Source organism: Schistocerca gregaria, chromosome X (assembly GCF_023897955.1).
Source record: "Schistocerca gregaria isolate iqSchGreg1 chromosome X, iqSchGreg1.2, whole genome shotgun sequence".
Lineage (NCBI taxonomy): Eukaryota > Metazoa > Arthropoda > Insecta > Orthoptera > Acrididae > Schistocerca > Schistocerca gregaria.
In genome coordinates, this window is record NC_064931.1 from 21,184,358 (window position 1) to 21,205,992 (window position 21,635).

General features: G+C 42.8%; 1 protein-coding gene and 1 pseudogene across 18 annotated transcripts in view; one reads left to right on the forward strand and one right to left on the reverse strand.

Annotated features, from left to right (window-relative positions):
• Window positions 1–21,635, reverse strand: part of LOC126297395 (muscle calcium channel subunit alpha-1-like) — a 1,224,415-nt gene that overhangs the window by 637,794 nt on the left and 564,986 nt on the right. The window lies entirely within an intron of this gene.
• Window positions 11,414–11,531, forward strand: LOC126300136 (5S ribosomal RNA; annotated as a pseudogene).

Consider the following 21,635-nt stretch of genomic DNA (forward strand, 5'->3'; position numbering starts at 1 on the left):
TGGTCATCGGCATCTCCCAGGAGCGATTCTCAAATCGTCAGTTAATTCGAACTTCCGAATCACGATCTGCGGAAAGACGATCTCCCTGTGTTTCGGAACTCGAGATGAGCAGCAGCATAGCACAACACTACGACTAAAGCCCTGTTATTTTCCAGACCCATGTTGACTGTCGGCAACTGTAGTGCGTACTGATACTTATGTTACAACATACATCGCTGTATCAGTACCGGCGCCCAAATCAAATATCCGTTATATGCCTCTTATTTCCTAAACCGGATGGTATATCGAAACTTGATTTTGGTGATTGAGAGCACACAAGGAGGAGATTATTTTGCTAATTCTTAACACACGAAACTTTTTAACAGTGGCGGTACAGTGGAAGTTATAGTTTTCTTTTCCAATCCAGGTACTGTAATTTTTAAGAGTCATCGACGGCTAATGAAAAGAGAATTTCCTAATACGAAAATAATAACGAAATTTCTTATATTATGTTGCTGCAGACCGAATCAGCGGGGTTTTCCTTAAGCTGTTGACCTCTTTGGGCGACAATTGCTTGTTAAGTGAGACACACTATTTCAGAATTCTGTCGCACTAGCTGCTGCAAGGTGAGTTTGTGTAAATAATACTATGTTTTAGTAAAACAATCACATTTAAATCTGTCAACATCAGAAATGTAGCTGTTGCTAATAAATTATGACGGTTCTTCGAATGAGAAAAACTTAACAATTCACATAAAAATAAATGGCAAATTCTGTTGCAGTTTTGGCGGAATCCCCGTATCCCATCGTCTTTTTAATAGTAAACTAGTGGAATGGAAACTTACCAATGAATTTTCTTCCTGTTTTTCATCTGAGCAATATGAAAACAATGACGAGCGTATGCCAGACGCTGGCTACTCACCCACGGCTTGCCAAACTGACAATGTGTGATTCGAGAATAAAAAGAGGTTTTATAGAGATAAAGTAAACAATTGATCCACCGCACAACACGATGGTCAGCAGATGAGAATAATGCGCGTGACAGGAATGCGGAAGATAGCCAGCGTGTCTTGTGAGGGAAAGAGTTTACGTCGTTCGAAAAACATTTTCAAGATTGTAAAAAAATGGTTCAAATGGCTCTGAGCACTATGCGACTTAACATCTGAGGTCATCAGTCGCCTAGAACTTAGAACTAATTAAACCTAACTAACCTAAGGACACCACACACATCCATGCCCGAGGCAAGATTCGAACCTGCGACCGTAGCAGTCGCGCGTTTCCGGACTGCGCGTCTAGAACCGCTAGACCACCAAGGCCGGCTTCACGATTGTAGGCCTGCCTTTGTCAGCAACACATTTCAGCATATTAAATATGTCAAACCACCCCAATCCTTCAGGATTCTTATGGTTTCGGAATAATACCGACCGCATTCTTCATTTGCACAGCATGTTGTGTAATTACTTTATTGATACAGATACCCTATACGCAACCACTGAAATGTTTTTTCTCGTCACTACGTGCCAATTACACTGATCATCCAGAACATTATTACCACCTACCTAACAGCCGGTACGTCCACCTTTGGCACAGATAACAGCGGCGATGCGTTGTGGCATGGGAGCAATGAGACTGGTACGTTGCTGGAAGGATTTGGCACATCTGCACACACAAGTCACCTTCCCGTACATTCCGGGAGGGGGACGATGAGATATGACGCCATGTTCACAGATGTACTCGATCGGGTCCAGGTCTGGCGTGTTGGGGGGAGGGAGGGACAGGACATCAACTGGAATCATGTTTACCTTGAACCATTCCGCCACAATCGTGGCCTTGTGACATGGCGCATTGTCTTGTTGAAGAATTCCAGTGCTGTCGGGAAACATGAACGTCGTGAAGAGTTGTATGTAGTCTGTAACCACTTTATGATATTCTATGGTCGTCGTGGTGTCTTGCACGGGCTCCACTGGACCGATGTATGCCCATGCGAATGTTCCGCCAACTTGTCTCCGTGCTGCAGTACACACTTGTACTCTGCCTAGCATTAAAGACTAATGTTAGTTCCGACACAGTTCGCTGCCTGTCCTGTTTTACCAGTCTGCCCAGCCTACGACGTCCGACATCTGTAATGAGGGATGGCCGCCCAGCCCCAGGACATCTGGACGTGGTTTCGTCGCTTGTTGAAGACACTCACCACAGCACTTCTCGACCACGCGACATGTCGTGCCTTTTCTGAAATGCCTCCGGAATGCCTTTGGGCCATCACTATCTGTCCTCCGTCAAACTCTGATAGATCGCACACGCCTTCACTATTCTAGACACGGACAGCACGCTTACCGGTACTACATGCACCGCGCGTTTGTGACTGGCGGTCATTCCTCTCCAGCTAATGCTGCTTTCGTCTGGACGGGTTTATATCGATAGGTCAGTGGTCACACTGTTCTGGCGGATCAGTGATAACATTGTCATTTATGGGTTTTTTTGACTGTCTTTAGCTTACAGTGAAAATGCGATGGTCACATTCATGTAGTATAATGTATTACATGCATATCCCAGTACTCACAGTGGAATTTATTACTTCAGTTCTTGCACCTTTTTCAGCAGGAACACAAAGGTGATACATCTGTGGAAATCTCCACTTTTCGAATTTTTTAACAGATCGTACAGATACGCCAGCATAATAGGCAGCACGTAGATAAACTTGTTTCACTGTTGTTGTTGTTGTGGTCTTCAGTCCTGAGACTGGTTTGATGCAACTCTCCATGCTACTCTATCCTGTGCAAGCTTCTTCATCTCCCAGTACCTACTGCAGCCTACATCCTTCTGAATATGCTTAGTGTACTCATCTCTCGGTCTCCCTCTACAATTTTTACCCTCCACGCTGCCCTCCAATACTAAATTGATGATCCCTTGATGCCTCAGAACATGTCCTACCAAGCGATCCCTTCTTCTGGTCAAGTTGCGCCACAGACTTCTCTTCTCCCCAATCCTATTCAATACTTCCTCATTAGTTATGTGATCTACCCATCTAATCTTCAGCATTCTTCTGTAGCACCACATTTCGAAAGCTTCTATTCTCTTCTTGTCCAAATTATTTATCGTCCATGTTTCACTTCCATAATGGCTACACTCCATACAAATACTTTCAGAAATGACTTCCTGACATTTAAATCTATACTCAATGTTAACAAATTTCTCTTCTTCAGAAACGCTTTCCTTGCCATTGCCAGTCTACATTTTATATCCTCTCTACTTCGACCATCATCAGTTATTTTGCTCCCCAAATAGCAAAACTCCTTTACTACTTTAATTGTCTCATTTCCTAATCTAATTCCCTCAGCATCACCCGACTTAACTACATTCCATTATCCTCGTTTTGCTTTTGTTGATGTTCATCTTATATCCTCCTTTCAAGACACTGTCCATTACGTTCAACTGCGCTCCCAGGTCCTTTGCTGTCTGACAGAATTACAATGTCATCGGCGAACCTCAACGTTTTTATTTCTTCTCCATGAATTTTAATACCTGCTCCGAATTTTTCTTTTGTTTCCTTCACTGCTTGCTCAATATACAGATTGAATAACGTCGGTGAGATGCTACAACCCTGTCTTAATCCCTTCCCAACCACTGCTTCCCTTTCATGCCTATCGACTATTATAACTGCCATCTGGTTTCTATACAAATTGTAATAGCCTTTCGCTCCCTGTATTTTACCCCTGCCACCTTCAGAATTTGAAAGAGAGTATTCCAGTCAACATTGTCAAAAGCTTTCTCTAAGTTTACAAATGCTAGAAACGTAGGTTTGCCCTTCCTTAAACTAGCTTCTAGGATAAGTCGTATGGTCAGTATTGCCTCACGTGTTCCAACATTTCTACGGAATCCAAACTGATCTTCCCCGAGGTCGGCTTCTACTAGTTTTTCCATTCGTCTGTAAAGAACTCGCGTTAGTTTCACTGTATTATGTTTAAAATTACCTGTCTTGCTTTTCGATCAACCGATTTTATAATGATGTTTGTTGTTGTGGTCTTCAGTCCTGAGACTGGTTTGATGCAGCTCTCCACGCTACTCTACCCTGTGCAAGCTTTATCTCTCAGTACGTACTGCAACCTACATCCTTCTGAATCTGCTTAATGTATTAATCTCTTGGTCTCCCTCTACGAGTTTTACCCAGCACGCTGCCCTCCAATGCTAAATTTGTGATCCCTTGATGCCTCAGAACATGTCCTACCAACCGATCCCTTCTTCTAGTCAAGTTGTGCAACAAACTTCTCTTCTCCCCAATCCTATTCAATACTTCATTAGTTATGTGATCTACCCATCTAATCTTCAGCATTCTTCTGTTGCACCACATTTCGGAAGTTTCTATTCTCTTCTTGTCCAAACTAGTTATCGCCCATGCTTCACTTCCATACATGGCTACACTCCATACACATACTTTCAGAAACGACTTCCTGACATTTAAATCTATACTCGATGTTAACAAACGATTTTATAATATTACTTCCTTTTTCACTACCTTAACGATGAATCGTCTGTCTCTTCTTGCGATCTGAAGACATTGTGGAGGCAGGAGGTATAACTCCAGTGGCTAACTGCTCATCAGTCATTTAATGGTGCATTGTTCTCGGTAAAACAAAAACAATAACGAAACAACACTGCAAAACAATACAGATATAAATAACTGAAAAATATAATGCAGCAACGAAAAACTTTAATGGCGAAAAACGAAACACTACTACGTGACAAAGTTCAGTAATAAGGCAATATTTTTCGAACGGTCAACACTATCACTGTCCATACTGAATGCGCGATGCCGAAGGTAGGATTGGGAGGACTGCTTTCCGTGCTCGACGCGAGAAACTGTGCCACAACCAGAATGCCGCGCAGCCACGTGTTCGCATCGCGTCTCAATTCGCGCGCTCGCCCTTGGACTTGTTAAGTTACATGACGGCTGCTCCGAGCCACACGCGCCTCAATTTGCGACTAGTCTAACACCACTAACGACGCTTATGCTGCAGTGCACAGTCCCAGCATCATTCCTATGACGTTGCGTATCCATACGGTAAACAGTTTACGGTTTACGCTGTCCCAAGTAGTAAAAGTTTAATTATAACCACACTGTACTGGCTGCGACAGTCAGTAGCCATTTGTTGTGCTGTTAGGTGTAAAACTTATAGGAAATTAAAGCACAGTGCTCAGATTACCTTCGCTGCTTATTATGAAACAAAGAAGGGTAAATTCTAATGTTTCGTCGACTGCGATGACATGTGAGGTGGGAAAGGTAACGATATGTGGCTCCTAGGGTTGAAGGACTCACATGGCATACGCATAAAGACAGTTAACGAAACACTGAAAACCTAAATCAGAATGACCGGACAGGGATCATAAACCCCTGCTCACAAGTAAGACTGCAAAGTATTATCTTTCATTCGGTGCGTACATTTAAGTTCGACTTTGAATGTCATTAGCACAGGTACAGGTACAGAAATGCATTTGCCACGTATACGAATGAAACGCATAGGAGGTATGGCATTGTTCTACTACGCCGGAAAGTCGGCCAAATTACTGTCTGTCAGAAGAATTTATGTTGAGCATTTACAGAAACCCTAGTAGAAACAAATTGCGTTCTAAATTCATAGAAAGACAGCAAGTATTCAACGAAGTCCTTGACTATAACGACTTTCATTAGAAGATCTGCAGGTAAAACTGTGCACGTAGAACTGTAAGTCTGCGGTGATACTGGAGCGGCGTGGGACGATCAAAGCAGTGCTGGCGGAACAAACCAGCGCTGCTCAATGCGCGTGCTCCAAGCAGCTGAGAGGCGAATCAAACACTTTTGATCCTAGAGAGCGGCGGCCAGAACGTTAGAGTGAGTCCGGCTGCGTTCGTGGAACGCCCACAGCATTCGACTGTTTCTGCAGGTAGCAGTCAGTACTGTCGCTGGCGCTTATGTTTCTTTTGCCTACAGTTGAGAAAATGCAATTTTATTTACTCGCCGTCCTTATGTAACTAGCGAAATAGGTCTCATAACAACTGGTTCATTTTGGACAAGTTATCTGATTAGGTGGCACCAGTATTACAAACTACAAGCACAGAGTACATTTCCTTACTCTCTTATTTATTTCATTGTCTTAAAACGACAGGCGATCATTAAGTTGAAGCAGCACAGCTGATACACATATGTTTTACTATGTGGAAAAAAAAAGTTTTCAGAACCGTCTCTTTTGGAGAGTTTCATCTGAAGCTCTATCGAAGTTTCGTCCTGTCTCATAAATGCCTAGTAATAGAAAGCTTCATTTTTTTTACTGTATTTTGTTCACCGACACTCAGGAATCCTTCTAGGTAAATGACAGTGTTGTGGAGAACATTTACATTTCACAATACCGTCAGCAAACACTGCTGAATTTCCAAAATATGTCGATTTTCCACAAGCACATTTATAATTGTCCTGGTCTGGCAAAGCGTTTGTCGAAATATTCTTTCCTTGGATCTAAATCCCCTCGACTGTAAGAGTTGACAAATTTCCTCAACTATAGATATGCCTCATCACGAATGAACACACAATGCAACACTCATGATGTCTTTGGTAGCAGAGTGTCTGGCGATGTATTAAGCTACCCTTCCTGCATCAAATGGAATACACTAGCAGAATGAAATCTAACACCTCTTTCCTTCCCCTATTACCCAACATCAGCTATTATGAATTTTCTGTGAGGTTCTGCAACTGCTTGTAAGATGATTGAATGAAAATGTTTTATAGTTATAAACATTGTAGCGGAATTTTCGAATGTGTTTTCCGTTAGCATCACCAACTGCATTTAGAAAATTCTGTATGTTGTATAAATATTTACAGTAGCTAGAAAATCGTCTTCAGAAGGCGTTTGTGTGTTGTTGCTGGATGCAATCCAAAAACGCTTTGATAGCTGACTTCAAAATTCTTACAATGGTTATGAATCGTATTGTGAATGTCACAACCATGACCCGAGAACTACTTCTGGTTTCTAGGAAACTGTAACAATTCTCGTTCACCATCTGACGACGACGCTTAAAAAATTACATTATTAGATTGAAAAAACCTGTAGTAATTTGTATATCGAGCTAGATAAAGGAGTTACGTATAGTAACCACATAGCAACCTTTTCTCCTCTTTGTGTGTTATCATTTGCCAAAATCTTTTTTACATACCTCAAATCGTTTACGATATACAAATCGTATGGGCACGCAAGCGGAACGGGATGAGCTCGATACGGTACATTTTCTCTAGAATGGAGTGAGGTATAGGTCGCATAACAAGTTTAAAAAGTAGTTCAATATGGTAACTACATATGGTACGCAGCATCATATGACCTAATGTGCATCAAACGCAAATTCATGGCGTCTTCTATTTTTCATTGCAAACTATTCGGTTCTCTTGCATTAGCTTGCTTAAGTTTGAAATATCAAAACATCTGTGACAATTAACGAAATTAAGAGTAGTTCTTTCTTAAGCTGACGAATAAAGCTACGAGATGCTAGACAATTTTTTTACAGAGTAGTTTCTATAAAATCGTTTGAGAAAGATAGCAGCTCTGCCGGCTGGCGCGTTTGCCGTCCACTCGGTGAAGCGCGCTTTCCTGTTGCCGCGCCACTGCGTGTCCCAATTAGACCACGACGTGAAGCAGCGGAAATGCAGCTGCCCTGTCTGCTGTGTTGGCGCCGCTCCTCTATAATCCGGGACTTGTCATGTCTTGGAGATAAGAAACATTTATGTCGTCTCTGAACTCGTCATTTTAATTATCGTTTTGCACTTATGGCGCCAGTGGTTTGTAAACTATTTACCAGCAAAATATGATTATGTTTACAGAGCGCGTTGGAAAATTATGTGCCGTTTGCTCGGTCACTATACCACCATCACCACATGTGTCAATTTTCCAATCGTCATAAAAGCGAAACGCGTACTGCTGTATAGCAAAACGCGAGTGATTCAGTATGAGGGAGGTGGTTTTTATTAACCGTGTTCTTAGCGTCGCTGCAAAAATTAACTCTCAAAATTCTCCGTGTTTTATGGTGTAGTGAAATTAGTTGTTACAGTCGTCACCTCTGAGAGATAACTTCCGCTATTCACTGTGATTGTCTGACGGGATATCTAAAGTCAATAACCACTTCGCCGCGTGGGGTAGTCTCGCGATCTGAGGCGCCTTACCACGGTTCGCAGGGGTATGGGTGTGTGTGTGTGTGTGTGTGTGTGTGTGTGTGTGTGTGTGTGTGTGTGTGTGTGTGTGTTGTCCTAAGCGTAAGTTGTTTGAAGTTAGATTAAGCAGCGTGTAAGCCTAGGAACTGATGACCTCATCAGTTTGGTTCCATAGGAACTTACCCCAAAATTACAATTTCAATAAAAACTTCATTAAGTTTCTTTCTTGCAATACCTCGTCAATTCTATCACTTGCTGACGTCTAAAACATTCCTGAAGATAAAGGAAAATAGCTCAGTCACACCAAATTTACTTTTACCAAGTGACCGAAGGTACTTGTTTTAGTCAACGCGCTGCCTGTGGATGGTTTTTAAGGCTGTTCTCCATGTACCTCAGCGGATGCGGGCTCGTTCCCCTTATATCGCCTCAGTTACACTGTGCTGCGCAAACACCGTATCCATGTACGTGTACACCATAATTACTCTACCACACACACACACACACACACACACACACACACACACACACACACACACACATTTGCAAACTGTGTGGGGCGGCGTTGGGGTGGGTGGACTGCTGTGGCCTGTTGAGGGGTTGTGAACCACTGAGGGATACGGTGGGACGAAGCCTCTCCGTCGTTTTTAGGTCCCCGGCTTAATAAATACATACATACATACATATGTGCATACAAATGAGACCCTACATTACTCCATTAAGTCAATAGTTGAGAACTTGTATAAATTACCGTAATTTTAAATATAGCAACTTTTCTCGTAAATCGGTAAGTCACAGCGGAGGTATACAAAATAGTTCCATAATGGGTCTTTTTTCTCTTTTTAACTAACCATATATTAGTTAAAGCAAGTTTTTGTTTAGTGTACGTTCACCAGTACATTTTTATAAAAAAGTAAATAATTTCCAAAGTCCTAAAATACCATTACGCCAGCTGCCCCCTACCCCTACAAACTACAATCCGCAGCCAGATAGCACGCGAGTAGCATCTTGATAAAAGTTCTGTTCAGTCATATTGTAAGATGGATCAAAGTCTGCTACCGGAACGATAATGGTTAATATCACCGTGAACTTTTGCGGGAGTTATGAGACTAAACGATGTTATCGAAGTGAATAAGTTGTACCTCTATGGAACGTTTTGGTGAAAGTTCAGTTCGTGCCTGCTCGTAAACTGCTCAATACTTCGAGGTCTGCGTATGTTAATTTCTCCGTGTCAGCTACAAACATTACTGTGCAACGTTATTAGCTACCGCAAAACCTACTGAATCCATCGACTGTGTAATTCAACACGAACTTTGTTATGTTCGTCTGTCAGCATCCATATGTGAAAGTGCCCTGAAAACCGTTAGCCGCAGTCAGATTATTTGTAAGTAATCGTATTTGCCTATCTATAATTAACATCCAGTGTAGGAACAGAGACCGCTCATCGCGTTTCTACGAATGTTAATAAACGTGCAAAGCAACTAAAGCAATCAAACGCTATATTGAGTACATTATTTGAGAATTCGTCAGTTTACAGCAACTAGATGAACTTCTGCCGATGTGAGACCGTGAGCAATCCAGTGACCACAGATTATTACATTTACAGGTTGCACACAAAGAACCTTCGGTGCCATCACTAATACAGCCTTCCCGCCTTTTTTTTATTACTGTTGTCAAATAGGTTTTTAAGGTGTTTATGAAAATAGTAAATACTTATTTCATCTCTCTGAAGAAAATATAAAGTAAAAATTAGTTTTCGAATTTTCGACATCTATTACTGAATAACGAGCAAAAAGTTTCTAACGACGTTAATTCCCTTTTTGTCCCTAGTTTTACTTTCTTGAATAGATCCAAATTTACATCTGTACTTTGCAAATTGCTGAATAGTTAACAATAAACTAGTACCATTTTACTGTCTTCTCTTTCCACTTACGGACAGAGTGCTTCTTATAAGGGAATTATGATGGGGATATTCGTGGTGATGATGATGATGTTTGGTTTGTGCGGTGCTCAACTGCGCTGTCATCAGCTCCCCTACAAAGTCCCAATTTTTACACAGTCCATTTTTTTTACATAGTCCAGTCTAGTTACTGTCACGGATGATGATGAAATGATGAGGACAACACAAACAGCCAGTCCTCGGGCAGAGAAAATCCCCAACCCGGTCAGGAATCGAACCCGGGACCCCGTGATACAAAGGCAGCAACGCAGAAGCATGATGAAAAATTTCGCGGTGTTATCAAACAGACTAAGCGAAGTTTCGTATGGACGAGCTCTGCTCTGAATTTTCGATTCCTTGCCTTAATAGAAACTGATAAGGGTCCGTGACATATGAACTATACTGAAGAATTGATTGGAAGAGGGAATTTTAAGAGAGACTCTTAAGCATAGACTTTTAAATTTCTCGCGATTTTAAAGACAGATTCCCATCCGATTTTTACCTTCCTGTCGACTATATGTATATATTCATTTCATTTTAATCACCCCCATATATACAGGGTGGTCCATTGATCGTGACCGCCGGCCGGTGAGGCCGTGCGATTCTAGGCGCTTCTAGGCGCTTCAGTTTGGAACCGCGTGACCGCTACGGTCGCAGGTTCGAAACCTGCCTCGGGCATGGATGTGTGTGATGTCCTTAGGTTAGTGAGGTTTAAGTAGTTCTAAGTTCTCGGGGACTGATGACCTCAGACGTTAAGTCCCATAGTCCTCAGAGCCATTTGAACCATTTTTTATCGTGACCGGGCCAAATATCTCACGAAATAAGCACCAAACTAAAAAACTACAAGGACCGAAATTTGTTTAGCTTGAAGGGGGAAATCAGATGGCGCTATGGTTGACCCGCTAGATGGCGCAGCCATAGGTCAAAAGGATATCAACTGCGTTTTTTTTTTAAATAGAAACCCCCAGTTTTTATTACATATTCGTGTAGTACATAAAGAAATATGAATGCTTTAGTTGGACCACTTTTTCCCTTTGTGACAGGTGGTGCTGTAATAGCCTCAAAAGTAAGTACGTGGTATCATGCAACATTCCGCCAGTGCGGACGGTATTTGCTTCATGATACGTTACCAGTGTTAAAATGGACCGTTTACCAATTGCGGAAAACGTCGATATCGTGTTGATGTATGGCTATTGTGATCAAAATGCCCAACGGGCGTGTGCTATGTATGCTGCTTGGTATCATCGTTATTATGTTGCAGGTCCTGTACGGGCCTTTCTGGATACAGAAAATGTTCGACTGCTGCCCTGGCCAGCACAGTCTTACTGAAGTGCCAACGGCCTTGCCACAGTGGTAACACCAGTTCCCGTCAGATCACCGAAGTTAAGCGCTGTGGGGCTGGGCTAGCACTTGGATGGGTGACCATCCGGTCTGCCGAGCGCTGTTGGCAAGCGGGGTGTACTCAGCCCTTATGAGGCAAACTGAGGAGCTACTCGATTTAGAAGTAGCGGCCCCGGTCTCGGAAACTGACATACGGCCGGAAGAGCGGTGTGCTGACCACATGCCCCTCCATATCCGCGTCCAGTGATGCCTGTGGGCTGAGGATGACACGGCGGCCGGTCGGTATCTTTCGACCTTCATGACCTATTCGGGAGGAGTATACTGAAGTGATGGGAACGCGCTCCCTTAACAAACACGTTCGCAGCTTACATAATGCTGAGCACCGTCACTAGGTCAGTTTTTTTCTACATTTAATTAGTTACTAAATTTTTTTTAGGACAAGTCTTTTTCTGCAGCTACAGCTGAACCGTCAGCTGATTCACTTGTTAATCTTTCGGTGAAACAGCACTTAGTACCATGCTACAGTTGTTGCTAGTCAAAACCATAAGCTAAATTCTCGATCAGTAGTTTAGGCCATCTCGTCGTACCAAATACAAGAGTTTTTGTGATTCTATATTACTTTCAGTTACGCGCTACTTCAGCTTTTCTTCTCCAGGTAAAAAATATTGCAACTGCCTTCATCCTATGGAGCAATATATACGTTTGATTTTTTTAAATCGTAGTAATTTTGATCCAGTTCAGTCATCAGCGAACGTTTCTCGAACACTGTAAAAAAGCAAGCACCAACAGAATTTCCAATATGAACAGTATTTCTGATAAGTCAGGAAGAAATCCACATTACCAAGACCCAAGCCAGTAGATCTATATGTGTGAGCCTGAAGCAGCGTATTGGAGAGGAGAAACGTGAAGATACTTGACCCAAAGTCTAGTAACAAGCCTAGCAAGCATGCTGCCCGCTACCGCTGCTAATCAGCACACAGCAAACTGACAAACCCCAGACACAGTCTCCTCCAGGATGAGGATGTACATCCATTGAGAATTCTGAAGAATCAAGTTTGTATAATAATAAGTAATCGATTATGTTCCATAAATGTTTGATGGGTGGCCAGATCATTCGCTCGAATTGATCACAATGTTCTTCAAACCAATCGCGAAAAATTATGGCCCAGTGACATGGCACATTCTCATCCATAAAAATTCCATCGTTTTTTGGGGACATGAAGCCCAAGAATGGCCTGAAATGGTCTTCAGGTAGCCGAACATAATCATTTCCAGTCAATGATCGTTTCAGTTGCACCAGTCGACCCAGTCCGTTCCATGTAAACACAATTATGGAGTCACCATCAACTTGCACAGTGCCTTGTTGACAACTTGGGTCCATGGCTTCGTGGGGTCTGTGCTACACTCGAACGCTATGATCAGCTCTTACCAACTAAAATCGGGACTCATCTGACCAAACCACTGTTTTCAGTGGTGTAGAGTCCAACCGATGTGGTCACGAGCCGAGGGGAGGCGCTGTATGCGATGTCGTGCTGTTAGCAAGGGCACTTGCGTCGGTCGTCTGCTGCCACAGTCCATCAACGCCAAATTTCGCCACACTTTCCCAACCGATACGTTGGTCATACTTCCGACATTGATTCCTGCGGTTATTACAAGCAGTGCTGCTTGCCTGTTAGCACTGGTAACTCTTCGCAAACGCTGCTGTTCTCGATCGTTAAGTGAAGGCCGTCGGCCACTGCGATGACCGTGATGAGAGGTAATGCATGAAATTTTGTATTCTCGGCACCGCCTTGACATTGTGGATGTTGGAATACTGAATTATCAAACGATTCCCGAAATTAAATGTCCCTTGCTTCTAGTCCCAAGTACCATTCCGCGTTCAAAGTCTGTTAATTCCAGTCGTGCTTCCGTAATCACGTCGGAAAACTTTTTACATGAATCACCTGAGGGCAAGTGACAACTCCGCCAATGCACTGCCCTTTTATAACCTTGTGTATGCGATAATGCAGGCATCTGTATGTGTGTCACCTCCGTGTACACCGTAGTACACTACTGGCCATTAAAATTGCTACACCAAGAAGAAATGCAGATGATAAACGGGTATTCATTGGACAAATATATTATACTAGAACTGACATGTGATAACATTTTCACGCAATTTGGGTGCCCAGATCATGAGAAATCAATACGCAGAACAACCACCTCTGGTCTTAATAACGGCCTTGATACGCTTGGGCATTGAGTCAAACAGAGCTTGGATGGCTGCCCATGCAGCTTCAACACGATACCACAGTTCATCAAGAGTAGTGACTGACGTATTTTGACGAGCAAGTAGCTCGGCCACCATTGACCAGACGTTTTCATTTGGTGAGAGATCTGAAGACTGTGCTGGCCAGGGCAGCAGTCGAACATTTTCTGTATCCAGAAAGGCCCGTACAGGACCTGCAACATGCAGTCGTGCATTATCCTGCTGAAATGTAGGGTTTCGAAGGGATCGAATGAAGGGTAGAGTCACGGGTCGTAACACATCTGAAATGTAACGTCCACTGTTCAAACTGCCGTCAATGCGAACAAGAGGTGACCGAGATGTGTAACCAATGGCAACCCGTACCATCACGCCGGGTGATACGCCAGTAGGGCGATGACGAATACACGCTTCCTATGTGCGTTGACCGCGATGTCTCTAAAAACGGATGCGAGCATCATGATGCTGTAAACAGCACCTGGATTCTTCCGAAAAAATGACGTTTTGCCACTCGTGTACCCAGGTTCGTCGTTGAGTACACCATCGCAGGCGCTCCTGCCTGATGCAGCCATGGTCTCCGAGCTGATAGTCCATGCTACTGCAAATGTCGTCGAACTGTTCGTGCAGATGGTTGTTGTCTTGTAAACGTCCCCATCTGTTGACTCAGGGACTGAGACGAGGCTGCACGATCCGTTACAGCCATAGGGATAGGATGCCTGTCATCTCGACTGCTAGTGATACGAGGCCGTTGGGATCCAGCACGGCTTTCCGTATTACCCTCCTGAACCCACCGATTCCATATTCTGCTAACAGTCATTGGATCTCGACCAACACGAGCAGCAATGTCGAACAATACGATCTTTATCAAAGTCGGAAACGTGATGGTACGCATTTCTCCTCCTTACACGAGTCTTCAAAACAACGTTTCACCAGGCAACGCCGCTCAACTGCTGTTTGTTTATGAGAAATCAGTTGGGAACTTTCCTCGTGTCAGCCCGTTGTAGGTGTCGCCACGGGCGCCAACCTTGTGTGAATGCTCTGAAAAGCTAATCATTTGCATATCACAGCATCTTTTTCCTTTTGGTTAAATTTCGCGTCTGTAGCATGTCATATTCGTGGTGTAGCAATTTTAATGGGCAAGAGGAAATAATAGGTTACTGTAGTGTAAGTCTGTAAAAATGTGTAATGATACATAAACAGTGGAAGAGTTTTCTTTGCGTAAAATTCCTTGGGCGAACAACAAACGTGAGCAAAATATTTTTCTCGTCGAAGAAAGTAAGGCACAAAATGCGTAATAGACAAAATGTACTTCGCAGATCGTCGCGTGACACAGTTACCCACAACCAGAAGCTGCATGTGTTCTCGCAAAGAGATCAGGGGAGGCGAAGCTTATAGTACAGTTAAGGCCTCTATTACATTAGGCCACGAGCGGGCGAAGTAAGCTGCGCCCCCGGCGTAATTGGGAATTGATTGTTAAGGAGCGGATTAGATTAGGGCAGCCAGTGGCAGCCACTAGCTGGCTGTGGACTGGCAACGGCTCCTAGTGGGGAGTCGCCCCGGGGCATTGTATCATATGGAGCCTGCTAGCGTTCGCGTGCCAGTTGCTACTTTTGAAGACCAAAAGTAAGAAATATTATAACAAATAACGTGTAAGTATTTGGTTACACGTTTGTAGCTGTGAATTATTGATTACCTAGGTCAACCCACAGGAAACCAACGTATAATTTGTTTTGATGAAAGCATAAAAAAACCGTCTGATGATGAATTGTGAAAAATTCGAAACCGGCAACGAAACTTTTTTAATGAAGTAACCTAAACCTAATTTCTTGCTGGATGCTATACAACATCAACAATTTGTTTCATATAGCAGCCGCCGTCTCCAGCCGTGAAATTTAAATTGAAGGTCGAGGGGGAAGAAAGAAAAAGAAGGGAAAGGGACTATTGATGTCAGCTGGATCGCGGAATCAGCGGCGACAAGTGACAATGTGTGCGGAACCGAGATTCGTGCCCGGGATCTCCTACTTACTGCCCACCCGTACGCAGTGCTGTCGCATTGCGCGCCTCTTGGCCGACCCACGTTTCCAACTTTCCGCAGGCCCCGTCCGTATTTCTCATGCTCGCTACTTTGCGATTCCCGCAGAATGTCGTCCATAATTATGCGTACGCACCGGAGGTGGTCGATTCATTGCCCGTCGAGGCGAATCAATTATATGAATGCATGGTGCGAGAGTTCACTCATCTTACATTCATATAAAAATAAGAAAGCTACGAATCTTTGCTATAATTTATTTAGTGTTGTTAGTAAACGAAGCGAACCTCAGTTTACGCATATGCGGTGTGTGTAGCCGCGGCAGCCTCCCACACACGCATAATAATGATATTAGAACTGATATGAAGAGAGCTGAGACTTTATTGATACGATTATTACGTTGTACATAAACGGAAAAAAGTAGTCAGCTGACTTTGTCTTAGGATATCCAGCGTGAGTAGAGAAAAATATGTACCGAGTAAAATTATAGTAAGAAAGCTGAAATTTGGTTAAGTGATTGTTACCTTCAACAGTTTAATGAAAACAATCGTTCGCTGAGTTTTTCGCGGAAGTGTTAGAGGTAACTACTTTTTTGTACGAAGTTACAGTTTTCTTAGTTTCCGATATCTATTAATTTTGATTAACGAGACGTGCGTCTAAGCGCGCGGACGCGTTGCATCAGTGTCACTGCATCAGGTGTTTCCCTCTCAGACGAAATTATATGATTCATTATATTAAAACAGTCGTGAGCTGAGCACATTACAACCTAGAAAAACTCAGCGAACTGTTTTTTTTTCTTTAAACTGTTATAATTAACTATTACTTAGTCAAATTTCGGGTTTCTTAGTGTCGCCATAGTCATTGCTTATTTTTTCCATGTTTACGCGTGAAGCTAACGTATAATACCTCACACCAAAGTCAGCTGGCGACTTTTTTCCGTTTGCTTACAACATACTAAACGTATCAACAAAGTATCAGCTTACTTCGTATGATTTTTTAATCATTTTTATTATGCGTGTGTGGGTGGCTGCCGCGGCTACATCTAACGCTTCTATGCAAAATAGCTCTGAGCACTACGTGACTTCTGAGGTCATCAGTCCCCTAGAACTTAGAACTACTTAAACCTAACTAACATAAAGACATCACACACATCCATGCCCGAGGCAGGATTCGAACCTGCGACCGTAGCGGTCTCGCGGTTCCAGACTGAAGCGCCTAGAGCCACTCGGCCTCACCGGCCGGCGCTTCTAAGCAAACTGATGGTGATTTCCTTTATTAGCAACACGAAATGAAGTAAAGGAAAAATTCTGAGCTAATTCCGCCATCAACATTCGGTTTGGCCACCACGTGATCAGTCTACTGTGCATTAGTGATGAGGGAACACGTCGTTTAACAGGTATACATATAAGGTCTTCGGAAATTCCCGTTACAAACTTGTAGGAGTTTTAGAGGGGCTGAGTACATAATACGAGTATTTTCAATAGCAGCCCGTGTTCGGAAACTTCATCCAACGACTGCTACAGAGAGTCAAAGTTATAGGCGCCAGCGTATATGAATTTATGCAGTAAATACAGGGTGATTTCATGATGATGCCACAAACTTTCAAGAACGATGGAGATGGATAAATCATCCAATTTGAGGTAACGGTGCCTTTATCATAAACGGTCGAATCGAAAGGTATGAGAGAACACCGTTCCGAAATCTCTGACTGGAATACATGTACTGGTACTGTTGTTGCTATTGTTGTTGGGTAGTGCGGACCAAAACAGGGAAAAAAAGTTCAATAAACTTGGGCTTTAAAATGCCTACCTGAGGAGTTAGGAGCTCTTGGTCATCTTCGATAATGTGAAACCCATCTCCTCTACTGAAAAAGTGCTCATAACTCTTAAGGTATGCATTCTAGAGCCCACGTTTACTAGACATTCTTTTGTTGGGTTGGTCCGTACTATCGTCTCTGAAACCAACAACAGTACCGGGCATGTATTCCGCTGTCAGAGGTAGCAGAATGATTTATGCTTATAACTTCAAGACTCGTTCGTTTATGGTACAGTCTCTTACCTCAAATTCATACATTTATCCTTCTCCATCATCCTTGAAAGTTTTTAACATCAGCACTGAATCACCCCGTTTAAAAATACATTTACAGGCACTGGCATCTTTAACTTCGACGCTCTGTAGCGTCGGTGGCTGTCTTTTCCGGAGATGGGCTACCATTTAGAATATTATGTACTCACACAATCTACAAGTTCTATAATTTTTTAACGGGAATTTACGCACACCCTGTGTATGCAGCCGGCAGGGTAGCCTAGCGTGTTCGGTCAGAGAGCTGGTTGGCCTCTGTATTAAAAAAGTGAGTGAAACGATCAACAACGAACTTGAAGGGATGTCATGTGACGTCGGCAACGACCAAACACAACGATCAAAGAAAGTACATAGCGTGAGCAACGAGCGACTGGTGCGCCACGGGTGGCGTAGTTGGCTGCGCCGCTCGCAGGCCTAGTGAAGTACAAGCGGCGTCATCAGTGGCGCAGCGTAGTATAATAAAAGCTTAGCTCAGCGCTGGACAGTTGTTTCGGCTCGAGTGCCCCTTTGTGGAAGACGAGGTTCTCGGAGATTCGCACCTTTAAAATTACTACATTCTTTAGTTAACTTTGCTTTTCAGAAAAGGTATAAGCTGTACCATAAAAATCAATAAATATCAATAAAATAGTCTTAGTGTTATTCACTTATTCGTTCTGCTAATTTAACATCATCTAAGGCTACAAGAACATTTAATTTTTGGAACCAGTTTAGTCAAATGTATTCTGTCACACTTTTTACAGTTTTTTTATATCATTGCTTGATGAAATTCTCCTCACAGTCTGCAAGATAATGTCTGTTAAAGAGAGACTCATGTTGATCTCCAAACAAGAAAAACTTTGAAATAAATAGTTGTAGCTCCGTCGTAAGTTGCATTGGAAAGCTTCTTGATGGAGACTAGTTTCGGACACCTGTGTCCATTTTCAAACCATCCAACAAAGAAAATTACGATTCAAGTGACAATTTTATAGAAACGAGGCACAGCACATATTTGCAGTAAAATTATAGAACACTAATAAACATGTAAGGATTACATATTTGTCATGGTTATTTGGTTTCACGAGTTGCCTTGCTAGTTACGTACCGTATCGTGTGACAATACAGGCGACAGCCCATGTACGAAAACTGCCCCTACAGTGATGATCAAAGCGCCACTATGATTGACTCAGACCACATAGGACAGGTGTTAAGAGAATGGTATGCGGAGACGCCAGTTGTTACCAGGTAAGGACCTAGAACCCTCTGACAGCGATGCGCATCGGTGTTCAAGATTTAACGTTCCATCGATATCGAGGTCATACTTCTGCGATGTCCGTCTTATGTGGTCTGTTTACTGTTCTCGAGTCTTTGATCATCGCTACAGGAGCAGTTTTCGTACATAGGCTATCGCCTGTATTGCCACACTTGCGATACGTTATGTAACTGATAAGGCAACTCCTGAAACCATGACAAATTTGTATACCTTACATTTATATTAGTGTACTATAGTTGCATGGCAAATACGTGCCTCGTTTGAATAAAATTCCCATGTCAACTGTAATTTTCTATGTAGGATGGTTCGAAAATTGACACAGGTATCCGAAACTAGTCACCGTCAAGAGGGGGGGGGGGGGGGGGAGGTATTTCTCAATGCAACGTATGACGGAGCTGCAACCATTTATTTAGATTATAAAACAAGTTGCGCACCTATTTTTCACCTGCAGCACGCTGCAAGTTCATAAAGAACTCTTAAATCTATGCAGGCCCAAATATGGACAACATTTTCTCTGCAAATATCTTCAACCGTGGAAATTTTTCAGCTGACGAAGATTTGAAAAAGACATGTAATGCTACAACATTAAATATTCCTTCGACAGTGTGATGTGACTGCTTGTCAATAAGTTCAGGCTGAAGCTCCTCAGGTGCTGTGTCCGTACCAGCGGTGATGAGATAATATAGCAAATTGAAGTGAGGCTTGATTTGCTTACAAGTCCTGAAATCATCTTGCGAATTTGTTCTCTAAACTGTGCGGATAATGCCCAAGATAAGCAGAAACACTTTCAGACACTTTCAGTTTACCTAATAAAGGGAAATGACAGAAGTTATCTTCATCTGCTTGCCTTACAAACACATCTGGGTTTTTTTTAATGATTTTACACGACTCCAGATTTCATGTGCAAACAACCTCTTTCCCTGCAGTATCACAGCCAGTTCATTCAATTTTTCAAATACATCAGGCGCAAACGTCATACCATACCTCCACACCTCAAATCCTGTTTTTGTAACAAAATCATCAAAACAAGAAAATTTCATCCTCCAATGCCCAGACTCTAACACTTCGCCTAGGCTCAACCATGTCACACTGTTTTCGTAAATTACGTTTTCATACTCCGGCACCACATCGTGTAGAAGAGATTTGATCTGTCATTGGTGTAGTGCCTCTGCTCTGATTATGTTCACACCACCAACAACAAGATCTACCACATGCTTTAAGTACAGTGAAGCTTTACAAAGCCTCTCCCGATGGAAAATGCAATGAAAAGGCGTCACTATACGTGTCTTGCACTCGTAACTTCTTTTTTAAAAGCTTTACCATACCCACATTTTTCTCACTGAAAGCTCTAGCCACATCTGATGTAATGATTGTTATTCTGTTCGAGGAAAAGCCACTTTTCTCCACACAGTTTATAGTACACTCAAGCAAGTTTTGATCAGTGGTTCTCTCTTTAATTGATTCCAGGCCAAGTAATTCCTCTGTGATGGCGAAATTTTCATTAATCCCACGGATAAGGATTAATAGTCGCGCACTGTCTTCGTTAGCTGTGCTCTCATCCATTGCTTAGAAAAACCAAACAAATTCTTTGCTCGCCGTCTTCAGCTGTACTGCGAGTTCGTAACTAAGTCAGTACGCAGCATTATAGGCTTTCTTGATAACGATACTCTTTCAAATTTTCTTGTAACATTGGAACACTACGCTTGCAGACACAACCGTACACTGCTTAATAAGCTCGCTATTCGTCATTTTGTCATTTGTAGCTGGAGGGAGGAGGGGAGTGTTTGGAGAAGGAGACCAGACAGCGAGGTCATCGGTCTCATCGGATTAGGGAAGGACGGGGAATGAAGTCGGCGGTGCCCTTTCAAAGGAACTATCCCGGAGTTTCCATGGAACGATTTAGGGAAATCACAGAAAACCTAAATCAGGATGGTCGGACGCGGGATTGAACCGTGGTCCTCCCGAATACGAGTCCAGTGTGTTAGCCACTGCGCCACCTCGCTCGGTTCACCATTCGTAAAAGGCTTGTAGCGTTTACCGAGATTATGCACTACCCTGAAACTACTATCTGTAGCGTTATTCTGAAGTGTCGATTGCTTTGCAAATAATGTTTGTTGCTTCTTGAGCCTTTTAATACATTATGCAACTTTTATTTTACATTCTCACTTGGAAAATTTGAAGCCAAATTCGCTATGTTCTGTTTCCTAATGTCGTTTCAGATTGTACTCGTGAAACAACGTTATCGTTTCATGAGACAATACACACGTTGCTTTATTCCGTGTATCAACGAAGAAATTTGTGTTTGCCTATTCTTCCATAAACACATAATATTCATTAAAAGTTTTAAATTTTTCAAGGAGTTAATAGTTCCTGTGATGTTGGAAATTTATACATTTACTTTTGCATACGCAAAATGGAAATAAACCAGATCAACCGGAACAGCTATGCACATGCGTACTGACGTGGCCGCCCTAGAGGGAATCCTCGGTCGCGCAAGGGAAGGAAATTTCGGTTCGAGGCGGATTTTTCTGGAAGTCTTGGCGGACCGAACAAACACCATCAGCGGCCGACATGGGGCCCGCGGCCCTCTGTTTGCCCACGTCTGGCC